General features: G+C 46.6%; 1 pseudogene; it reads right to left on the reverse strand.

The window, feature by feature from the left end:
- Window positions 1-4894: 4894 nt before the first annotated feature.
- Window positions 4895-5445, reverse strand: LOC101349086 (actin-related protein 2/3 complex subunit 3 pseudogene; annotated as a pseudogene).
- Between the last annotated feature and the right edge of the window lie 6577 nt (window positions 5446-12022).

A 12022-nucleotide genomic window follows, 5' to 3' on the forward strand; every position in this document is an offset into this window, starting at 1 on the left:
GTAGTCAAGGGATGTATCCTCACTTTCCTAGCCACTGTGTTTGTCAGATTCTTCAGGTGGGAGAAGTCCCACCAGTCCCTCACTATCCCTAAGCGCTGTGTTAGGCCCTTCGTTTAAGGTGCAGGGGCTCTCCAGAGAAGACCAAGTCCTCAGTCTGCAGGTCCACTTCTCATCCACATGGTTTCCCTGGGCCCCGAAATGTTCTTGATTCTCCTCCTTCGGCGCCCAACCTGGGCACCAAGGGACAGGTAAGTTGGTGTCCTCAGAACTGTCCTCAAACTGAACGGCTTGTTGACCCAGCCTGTGAACCCTTATTCATCCACACCCTTTTGCCAACAGCCATGTCTGCAGGGAGTCCTGTGCAGGGGCCAGTGATGCTGTGGCCTGTGACCATGTATCTCCTCCCCATACCCCTCTGTGGAGACCCCCATTCTTTCCTGCCCACTGAGGCCTGGGGGCCTTGTGGGTCCCAGGTGAGGCCAGATCTGGTCCCAGACAGGGGCTAGCAGTGCCTGAGACCCTCGAAGAGGCAAGTTGGAATGGAGTTGAGCCTTTCTGAACCTCTCAACCCGAAAGGGTGGGAGGTGGTGGATGTGAAAACAAATGTTGGAGCGCTACAAACCAACAGCAAACAGCCCTGTGAAGCCACAGAGAAAGGCTACATCTTTCTCTTGGCTTTATTATTTCCCCCCTCTCTTTTCCCTTTCCAGATTCTCAGCAGTCTTTTCTGGACTGAGCGGGTTTCTTAGCTGCTATTATGGCTGCCACTGCTCTTGCGTGCTTGTGTGTGTGTGTGTGTTTGTACGCGTGTGGGTGCGCGCGTGTGTGTGAGCGTGTGCGCGTGTTCTCCAGAGTGACTGGTTTGTGCCGTCATCAGCCGTTGTTTTGGTAAATGGCGAGTTAAACAGATATATCCAAGCGTAAAATCTAAAAAATGTTCCCTCTGGGCGCCCGGGGGGTGTTGTTTGAAATCAACTACATATCAATTGAGCGGCGGCGAGCGGATCCGATGATAAATTCCAGTCCACAGACGCCTTATAAATTACATTTTTTTGTTCGCGATCTTGCCTCATCTCAGCTCCCCAGAGGCCCTTAGACTGAGAACTATGATTGTGTTGGAGAAACGTTTGCTCAGCTTGAGCGAGGCCATTAGCATTGCATGTGCCAGTCCGTCCCTGCGCTCTCCCCGCCCCCCACCTCCCCCCGGCCCCCCACCCGCCCCTTTAACAAAATACAATATGTGCCTGGTAATTTTTCTGTTCATTATCTCATTGTTTTCTGTAAGTACAAGGTTAGATTGAATTACTGCGGGCTCCGCTGTCTATTTGTAATTCTCCTTCCATGCCGAGCTGCTAATGAATGGGCAATTTAGTCAATTCTTTGTAACGGCTTCTTCTGTGCGTCAGCCACTTAATTACTCTGAGCCTTTCTCACTGCTGCTTTATTGCACGGAAAGTCGGGGCTGCTTGGAGGGCTTGGCACGGGGATCTCCAGCTTCCGAAAAGAAAGGGGGGAAAAAAAAAAGCAAAAATTGTAGAGACAGCCAGGATTCTGCGTTCGTGGTGTTCTCTGCAGCCGCTGGAGCAACGTTCTGCAGCTTGCCCGTATGCACACAGAGGTTTATCTTCCTCCTTCTTGGCTGACAGTTGGGCTTAATCCTGGCTGTGGCAGCCATGGGGAGGTTGACAGGAAGGTGCAGGCTCCCACTCAGAGAGCAGCCTCCTAGGGGGCAGTCCTGGTGTTTTAAAACATTATTATTATTAGCCTGATTATGATGCTGCCTAGCCCATTGTCACTATCTCCAAACCACAGCCAAGGATCCCACTGTGGATCCTTTATACTGAGCAGTATAGCCACATGGAGTCCCTGGGTGGCGTAAACGGGAAGTGCTCAGCTGTTAGCTGAAAGGTTGGCAGTTCCAACCCACCCAGAGACACCTTGGAAGAAAGGCCTGGCAATCTGGTTTCAAAAGGTCATGGCCTTGAAGACCCTATGGAGCAGTTCTACTCTGCACACATGAGCTCACTGTGAGTCGGGATCGGCTCGATGGCAACTAATGACAACAACAACACATCGATGTGATCTCACCTCACCCTCATACCATTGGGGAAAAGGAAGGATGATTATTATCCCCATTCAACAAAGGGAGACACCAACTCTGGACATGTGAAGTGACCTACTGGAGGTCAATGGACCCAAATCACCAGCAACCCTCTGCCCTCCCTCCACTCCGCCATGCTGCTCCCGGGGGGAACTTAAGAGTATTGCCAGGTAGCTAGGCTGAAGTGTCCCAAGGTGGAAATAGTGTGAGTTGCCCTTAAAGGGACTAGAATTACTCTAGACAGGTAGGGGACTTTATGGCTGTGACTGCGAGGCTGAAAACCCCAAGGAACTGGGAACTCATTAAATAGAACAACCGTTTACAAAGTGGCACCTTTGGATCTATCTGCCACACAACCAGGATATTTCTATGTGGCCCGGAGTTAAGATGAACGTATAATTTATTGTTGAAACTGAGACACTTTTGAAAGCGAAAGCAAATGCTATGAATCACCATCCTGGGGCCACAGGAGTAGACTAGGACTGTTTGGGGCAAACCAGGTCATATGGTCATCCCACCCCATAAACGAGAATGTACTGATGCTGTGCTGTCTGCATGCCTTAAGACCCGACTGCTCTGATGGCACTTAGGAGTCTCACCGGCTGGATGCGCCCTGTGTTTACAAACATCGCTGTTGCTGTGCACTATGGAGAGGTACATGAGCTACAGTGGTCTCTCCTGTGTCCAGAAAGTGATGGATTCAACAACCATGGAGTGAGCAAGCTGCTAAGTCATAGTGGCCTAGGATGGGAAGATTTTCTGGCCTTTTGATTGACTGCTCTTACAGAAGAGAGGTAAAAGGTTCTGTGAACTCTGCTAATCTCCCTGACTCGGGGCTTCTGCCTAGCAAGCTCTTGCTCTCCTCTTTGTTTTTTTTAATTTTTTTTTTATTGCACTTTAGATGAAGGTTTACAGAACAAATAGTTTCTCATTTAATAGTCAGCACACATATTGTTTTATGATATTAGTTAACAACCCCATGACCTGTAAATACTCTCCCTTCTCAACCTTGGAAGACCTTTTTTTTTTTTTTGGTGAACATATACATAGCCAAAGATACATCATTTCAAAAGTTTCTACATGTACAATTCACTGACATTGACTACCTTCTTCCACTTGTGCTATTCTCACTATCCTTTTCCAAATTATTCCATCACCATTGTCTTCAACTCACTGTCCCCTAGGCTTCCCATCAAACCTTTGAGTTACTGTCGTCGACTTGATCTCACATAGATAATTCTTTTTTTTTTTTTGTACTTTAGATGAAGAACAAATAGTTTCTCATTAAACAGTTAGTACACATATTGCCCTATGACAATGGTTAACAACTCCATGACAAGTCAACACTGTCCCTTCTCAACCTTGGGTTCCCTATCATCAGCTTTCCTGTCCCCTTCTGCTTTCGAGTCCTTGTCCCTGGACTGCCGTGCCTCATTAGTCCCGTTGTGTTTTATGGGGCTGTCCAATCCCCTGCTGAATGGTGAACCTTGGGGGTGACTTCACCACTGAGCTAAAAGCGTGTCCAGGGGCCATACTCTCGGGGTTTCTCCAGTCTCTGTCAGGCCAGTAAATCTGGTCTTTTTTGTGAGTTAGAATTTTATTCTACATCCTTCTCCAGCTCTGTCCAGGACCCTCTGTTGTGATTCTGGTCAGTCTTGCTCTCCTCTTTGGTCTGACTCACTCCTACTTGTACTTTCAGTGTCAGCTCAAATGTCACTTCTTCCAAGAAGCCTTCCCTGGTCTCTGAGATTACATTAAGGGCCTATTATTCAAATTCATGGCACTCTGTACTTCTTGTCTCCATTACTTACCCAATTATAATCAAATTATTTGTGTAATTATGTGTTCACTGTCTCTCCTACCCCATTATATAGTCCTGGACCATCTGTATTCAGCCCTCAACACTTGTTCAGTAACAGATAGATAGCTGCCATGGAGTTGGCTCTGACCTCCTGTACAACAGAATGAAATCTTGCCTGGTCATATGTTATTCTCATGATTGCTGGCATGTTTGAGTCCATCTGTTATGGATTGAATTGTGTCCCTCATATATATGTGTTGAAAATCCTAGCCTCTATGCCTGTGGTTATAATCCCATTTGGGTATGGGTTGTCTTTGTCATGCTAATGAGACAGGATTAGTGTACGGTGTGCGTTAAATTAATCTCTTTTGAGATATAAAAGAGTTTAAACAAGTAAGCTAGCAAGCAGAGATGGAGGAAGAGAGATATCAAGCCACATGAAGATTGCCCAGGAGCAGAAGCTCAAAAGAGACAAGGACCTTCCTCCAGAGCCGACGGAGAGAGAAAGCCTTCCCCTAGAGCTGGCACCATGAATTCAGAATTCTAGTCTCCTAAAATGTTAGAAAATACCTTTCTGTCTGGTAAAGCAAATACCATTTGTTGTATTTCTGTTATAGCAGCACAAGATAATTAAGACAGAATTTGATACCAGGAGTGGGGTGCTGCTCTAACAGATACCTAAAATTCCAGTTTTGGAATTGGATAATGGGTACAGGCTGAAAGAGTTTATTTTTTATTTTATTTTTTTTTGACATAGAATGTTAGAAATGTCTTTCTTATCACTTATTATTAAGCACCAGCTTAATACTGCAAAATATATATATATACAAATCATCCTTCCATAACCACCCCCACCCCTGAATTCTTGATAAAGAGCTTTTCAAGTAAAGACATGCTTTCTTCTCTCTTCTGTATAAAACTTTATGAAATAAAGGCAAAGAACTGTGTATATCTCGCTGTAAAATGCTACCTGCGGCTGTGGAGAAAATGTCTGCCCAGGTTCCCTTTACTGTCCAGGTCTTGAAAGACTCTTGTTCATGAACTGCTTCTTCACAAAGCAAGTCCACCACTTGCTAGGTTTATCATTCTGAGAGTCAAAAACTTTCTCACAAAGTCTCAGTCCCATCTCTTGCCTTAGCTGCTGTAAGTAGGCCTTCATCACTTCATCTTTCTGTTTGGTTGCGGGTTCGGCATAAATGGCATTAAGTGGAAAACCAGGCTCTCCAGGAATGGGAAAATTAGTGATTCCCAGTGTGTACATTTCTTTCTTGCCTTGGTTTTTGGAATTGCACTTTAGGAGGATCTTTAGGCATTCATAAATGTAGAGAGTTATATATATCAAGGTCCTATCTGCTTTATTCATAATTGCATAGAGTTTGAAGAGGACATTGGCCTCGAAGTAATAGATGGCCTCATCCACAATATCTGTATCTTTTGTCTCTGGAGGGATGGGTCCTTTGAACTGACTTCTGATAGGTAGCAGTGCTGTGTTTCCAATGAGTTTGGTGTCAGGGTCCATGAGAGAAGAGTGATACACCGGCATCTTGGCAGCGCCGGGTTTGGACCCAACTGAGGAGTCTGGTAGAGTTTTAAGATGCCTAGTTGTAAAAGCCTAGATTGCCTTGAAGAGACTGTTGGTAGCATTATGGATGTCAAAGGCAACTCTAGTAAGGGCTCAGAAGGAAGTGAGGAGAGCTATGGAGAAAGTCTCTATCGTCTTAGAGAATACATATAGATTCAGCAACAGAATGTTGCTAGAAATGTGGGTGTTAAATGCGCTTCTGGTGAGGCTTTAAAAGAAAATGATGAACATGTACTTGGACAATGGAGGAAGGGCAATGCTTTTTATGCAGCGGCAAAGAACTTGTCTGAATCACATTAGATGTTTGGTGGAAGGTAGAACTTATAAGTGATGAACTTGGATATCTGGCTGATGAGATTTCTTAGCAAGATCTTAAAAGGCCCCATGGTTTCTCTTCGCCACTTATAGTAAAATGCGAGAGGAAAGAGACATAAAAATGAACTGTGCAAAATGAAAACAAAACTTAAAGATTTGGAAAATTCTGTTGTACAAACTAAGGAAACATGTCCTAGAATTTTCACCAAGGATGTGGCTACACAATTTTTTGTTAAAGAGATTAAGCCTGTGACTGATGGATCTAACCAACTACCACAGCAGAAGACCCATCAGCTTAGGCTGAAGGGGACAGAGAAAGAACGAAAGGAAAGAATATTGTCTGCCTTTTGGAATTCTACAGGCAGGAAACAGGTCAAAGGAGCTACATCTGTTGTCCTCCAAGAAAGAAAAGGACCATTCCGGGAGCAGCTTGGAGAACTGTTGTAAGGAGTACAGGAAGCAGGGTCTTTTTGGTTTCAAAGGGTGGGGCCACAGCCTCCTAGGTTTCAAAGAGTCGGAGCTTTGCCAACGTGCGTCGGGTTGCCACTAAGGTGTTCCAGGGGGATGGGGCCGCCGTCCAAACCCTGCCATGCCCAAGGGGTAGAAGAATGGGGCCTGCTGGGGCCGAGGGAGTGGGGTTGCCACTCAGATGGACTAGGAGAATGGGGCTGCCCAAAGCCCAGCGAGCAGAGTTGCTGTCCTAGTGGCCCTGGAAGGCAGAGTTGAAGCCCAGGGCTGAGGGGCCTCCACCCAGAATCGAGATGGTGTGGCCAATACCCAGAGGCTGGAGGGTAGGGCCATTACCCAGATGGTCTCAGAGAAGAGAGGATTATTTTCAAGCCTTTAGAGCTAATGTAAGTTGTTCTGCTGGGGTTTGGATTTGCTTGGTGCCTGTTATACATTCTTCCCTCCAGTTTCTCCCATTTGTAATGAAGTGTCTGCCTTGTGCCTGTTCCACCATTGTACTCTGGAAGCAGATAATTGTAGTCTAGATTTCATAGGTTCACGGATGAAAAGAAATTTTGCCCCAGGATGTAATACACCTAAAGTCTCACCCATATTTGATTTAGATGATTTAGCAGATGAGATTTTGAACTTGGAGTTGATTTAAGACTTTTGGGATGATGAATGGGGTGAATGTGTTTTGCATGTGGCAAGGACATGAATTTTGGGGAGCCATGTGTGTAGAATAGAACTACTCCATAGAGTTTTCAAGGCTGTGACTTTTTGGAAGCAGTTTGCCAGGCCTGTCTTCCGAGGCACCTCTGGGTGTGTTTGAACCACCAATCTTTGGCTAGTAGTTGAGCACATAACCATTTGTGCCACCCAGGACTTCTGTTATTATCCCTACTTTACAACTAAGGAAACTGAGGCCCAGGGAGGCTAAAGAATGTGCCAAGAGCACCAGCTTGTCATGGGGAAGGCAGGATTAGAATCCAGGCAGTCTAGATCTCAAGTCTGGAAAAAGAACAGAGATTGGAGCCAGAATATCTAATCTCAAGGCCTGGCTCTGCCACATACCAGATGTGTGCCTTTGGCCAAGTCACTGAGTTCCCTCAGCCACACTTTGCTTTGCTGTGCAGTGGAGGTAGCAAAAAAACCTCATCCCCCTCACCGGTTTGCCATGAGTGGTAAATGAAATGGTGTTACCTGCAAATGTTTAAAATGCTGTAGTTCCTAATGTAAACTATGGACTTTAGTGAATGATGATGTATCAGTATTGGTTTGTCAGTTATAACAAATGTACCACGCTAATGCAAAATGTTAGTAATGGAAGAAAGAGTATGCAGTGGGGAGGGAGTACATGGGAACTCTGTACTTTCTGTGCAATTGTTCTGTAAAGCAAAAACTATTCTATAAAATAAAGTCTATTAAAAAATGCCATGTTTCTCAGCAGATGAGAGGTGCGATTCCTAGATGAAAGTGGTCCTACAGCTCACCTTCCACTCAGACAAGCTGATCTCTCATTACCTCCACAGACACTACTGCATTCCCACCTCTATGCCTTTCTTCATCCTCCCAGGGTCAGATGCTCATTTCCTGCCTGCTCCTGTCCAAATGGTTCATCTTGGTACCCTGCTGGCACATAGCAGTGATCTATGAAAGTTTGTTAAACTGAGCAGAGCCAGACTAGATCTAGCTCTAGTGCTGCTCCTGCGGGAAGCCTTCCTGGGTTACTCCAGCCTTTTCTAGACTCTCCCGTCTCTGGAGTCTGCAGCTCCCACAATCTGCAACGCATCACATGGCACTCGAGTCTATCCTGGCTACACCTGTTTTCTCCATCAAACTGCAGGTTGTGACCTATTAGTGGACTGTGAAATCAATTTAGTGGGCTGTCAGGAAGGGTGGAGGAGGAGAGGAATAGAAGCAAACAGAGAACACCAGGGTACATCATACTTGGTAAGGTTAAGTATTGTTTCATGAATCTTTTGTTAAGTTATGTCTGTGCATATACACACACATAACCAGTTGACATTGAGTGATTTCAACTCATGGCGACCCCATGTGTGTCAGAGTAGAACTGTGCTTCATAGGGTTTCCGGTGGCTGATTTTTTGGAAGTAGATCACCAGGCCTTTCTTCTGAGGTGCCTCTCGGTGGACTGGAACCTGAAACCTTTTGGTTAGCAGCCAAGAGTGCTGTTTGCATCACTCAGGGACTCCACACACACACACACACACACAGACACACACGTGTGTGTTAGATCACAGTGAGAAATATGTTTCTTAATACGAGGCTTAGTCCAGAACAGTTTGCAAAACACTGCTGGAGTGTAGCGTTTGTGTAGGCGTGTCAAGAGGAGGAGAGCTGGCCTCTCCTTACACAGCCCTTACTCACCTGCCAGTGCGTTCCTTGCTGGAATGTCTGGGCTGAGCAAAGTGTTGCCTCTGCATCCCATGGCCTACCTCTCCCGAGGGATGCAGGGCCTTAGCGCCAAGTTCCCCAAAGGCAGCCTCTCATTGCCTTTACCCTGGCGCTTGCCCACGCCTTGGGTTTCCAGGGGCGATGGAGCTGCTACCTCCTGTCCTGTGGGCATCTTAAGTGGTCATGGGGTCTCTGCCTGCCTCTGGTGTGGGTTCTCCTCCAGAAGTCCCCACCTCTCCCTTGGGTTTTCTGGGTGTCCTGCCATGGGCACAGCTTCGCACAGGGGAGAAAAAGCGGTTTTTTTCTGTCCTCTTCTCTCCAATCTGCCATGAAGCTCGGCCCCCAGAGCCCCACTGGAAAGGTGAATGCCAAGAGAGCCACCTGAGCGGACCCGGCACATCAACAACTCCACACCTCTCCCCACACCATGCTGACCCATGCCAACGGCTCCCTTGGGCTGCCCTGACTCCCCAGTCTGGCAACAGTGTTGGGGGTGGGCTGCTACTTGCTAAAACCCCCAGAGCAGTGATTTTCTGGAACTAGCCCACGTGGCCACCTCCTGGTGTGATTTGAGGACGTTAGAAATCTCTGATAGTCCCCAAACATCTTGCCCACCAGCCTCTTCACATTGCTCGTATTCCCAGCACCCAAACACCCACCTTAGGAACAGGACATATGGAGAGGCTAGGCACTGTGGTTCTGCCAGGAAGGGCATTGCAGCTCCACCAGCTTTGCTTCTGGTCCCGCCTGAATCTCAGTAGGCATCCCCTTGAGCAAGTTCCAAAATCTCCATGGGTGGCAACGTCCATCTTTTGAAAGGAACGAATATTCATTAAGCACAACTTTCAGGCAGAAACTATGCTGCGTGTTCAATTAATCTCACCTGATATTATAGAGTCTCGTTAGTACCTTTATTTTCCCATTGAGGTCACTGAAGCTCAGAGAGGTTAAATTACTTTCAGAAGGTCAAAACTTCTACGTGACTAAGTAACAAAACTTCTAAAATGGCAATTGTCAAACAAATGTAAGGAATTGTGAAAAGTATTGTACTGCCAGGCACTCTCTTTGACAATACAATTGGAGAGAGCAGTTGTTCGGTCAATCATATCTGACTGTGAATTAATCGGAAGGGTTTCTCCCTGACAGCTGCCCAGGGCCAGGAAACTCAGGAGGGGATTTTTCAGTCATTTACATGATATGCCCATATATACCCATTGCCATCGAGTCGATTCCGACTCATAGCCACCCAATAGGACAGAGTAGAACTGCCCCATAGGGTTTCTAAGGAGCAGCTGGTGGATTAAAACTGCCGACCTTTTGGTTAGCAGCCAAGCCCTTAACCGCTATGCCACCAGGACTCCATGTTCACATTTTTGTGTGTATTAATCTGAAAGTTTTCCTCCCCAGTGGCTACCTAGGACACAGGAACCTTTTAGAGGATTTTGCAGTCATTTACACCATACTGTGAATTAATCAGAAGGCTTTCCTCCCTGGCAGCTACCCAGTACCCAGGCACCTAGAGAAGGGGATTTTGGTTAATGGGAGGTGACTAGGGGACAATCATGTGTGGAGGGCAGGCATGTTGGGTCTTGAGGGCACACATAGGCCTGAACCCAGTGGATGGAGAGAATTAGGACTTGGAACAAAGTACACTTCCCCCAATTTCTCTTTGCTGCTAAGGTCACAGAGATTTCAGCTCATAGAGAGAATCGGGAGTGTAGGACTGGGAATGGGGAATTGCTCAGAATCCAGAGGGAGCAGCTATGGCCCATGGGTCAGAAGCCTTGGACTGTGTGACCGCAGGTAGGTCCTTCTCCCACCGAGTTCCGCGTCCTCTGACATGGAATCAGGGTGTTCCTCCAGCATGAACTCTATGACTCATGTATTAGCGCTAGCGTTGGGCTTATCCCAAAGGTCTCTTACAAGGCCCTTAAGATGTTAAGACACAGGATGGCAGTGAGGGGCAGGAGGACGGTTGCCGCCTCTCCCTAGACCTAAGGATGACTCTGAAGGGGCTGTCACTCACTTAGCACTGACCTTGGTTAGCGCTGTCCCTCCTTGCACTGAGATTAGCTAATCTGTCTCCTGCATGATACCGCGAGCTTTTTGAAAGCAGAGACTGTCTTTGTCACCTCCAAACCCTCAGCTCCTTCTATTATGCTCGATACTGTGATGCTATAGTTGCTCACTGTAGTTTAGTTGAGTAAATGCATGAAAGAATGACATTTGCACCTATTACAATTAATAGCATGAGGCTTTGTCTTAAGAATGAGGAGATACCGTTCTGGGATCCAGAAGACTTGGAACTTATATTTTGCCCAGGCTCTCATTTCCTGCCCCTTCCTTTGCAACCCCCACTTAACAGATGGAAACACTGAGGCCAAAGAAGATGTGACTTAGAATCTTACATGTACAAAGCAGGAAGGGACTGGAGGGATCCCTTGTCATCTTCCAGATTCCTTAATATCACAAATGCGGAAACAGAAGCCAAGGATGAGGTGATGATAGCATAAGGACCCACAGCTCAGCAATGGCGGGGTGGGGAAAAGAAGCCAGCTCCTGCATCAGAGCCCAGTGCTGCTGAACGATCATGGAGCTCAAGCAGCCCTGGTACCTGGCTCCAGGTTCCCATGGCAACCATGCGGAACAAACCATCCTCCTTGGGTAGTATGGACTCACAAATTATATTGCTTTTTTTTCTTTATGGCAAAATACATTTGCATGCACTCTTCAGCCTGTCCAAATGGACTCACTCAATGAAAGGAAGAGAGTAGGGTACCTTCCAGAAAACAGGCACCTAGGCAGGAAATGAAGCTCTCTGGGTGATGCAGGCTTGGGGAGGCCTTTGGATACGTGAATGTCTCTAAAATGGACTTAATGACACAGAAAAAAACCATTCTGGAAATCTTCGTTTGGAATTCCTCGTCTTATCCCAGCTGCCCCTATCTGCACATCTCTTTCTGGGTAATTACCGCCCTCAGTCAATGAAAATATGTTGCACATACATGGAAGCTTGTGCTTCCCAAGATGTTTTTACTTCAATTATTTCCTCAGATCCAGTGGAGTAAATAGGGAAGGAATTGCCATTTTACAGATGGAGAAACTGAGGCCCATAGAGGTGAAGGTCCCACAGCTTGTGTGGAGTTCGTCAGCAGATGGAATTCCTCCTCTCTGAAGGGATGAGCTCCTGTTGTGTGCCGGACACTTGCTGGACACGTTAGATGCCTCAGCGAGGATAGCAGCCCCCCAAGAGATGGAGAGGGGGCCTGTGAGGAGAAAAACAGCAAAGAATGAACTAAACCGAAATAAAAAGTCTCAGGCATTGTTATAACTACCACAAAGGAACACACGTAGGGACA

The sequence above is a fragment of the Trichechus manatus genome, unplaced genomic scaffold, assembly GCF_000243295.1.
Source record: "Trichechus manatus latirostris isolate Lorelei unplaced genomic scaffold, TriManLat1.0 scaffold00272, whole genome shotgun sequence".
Lineage (NCBI taxonomy): Eukaryota > Metazoa > Chordata > Mammalia > Sirenia > Trichechidae > Trichechus > Trichechus manatus.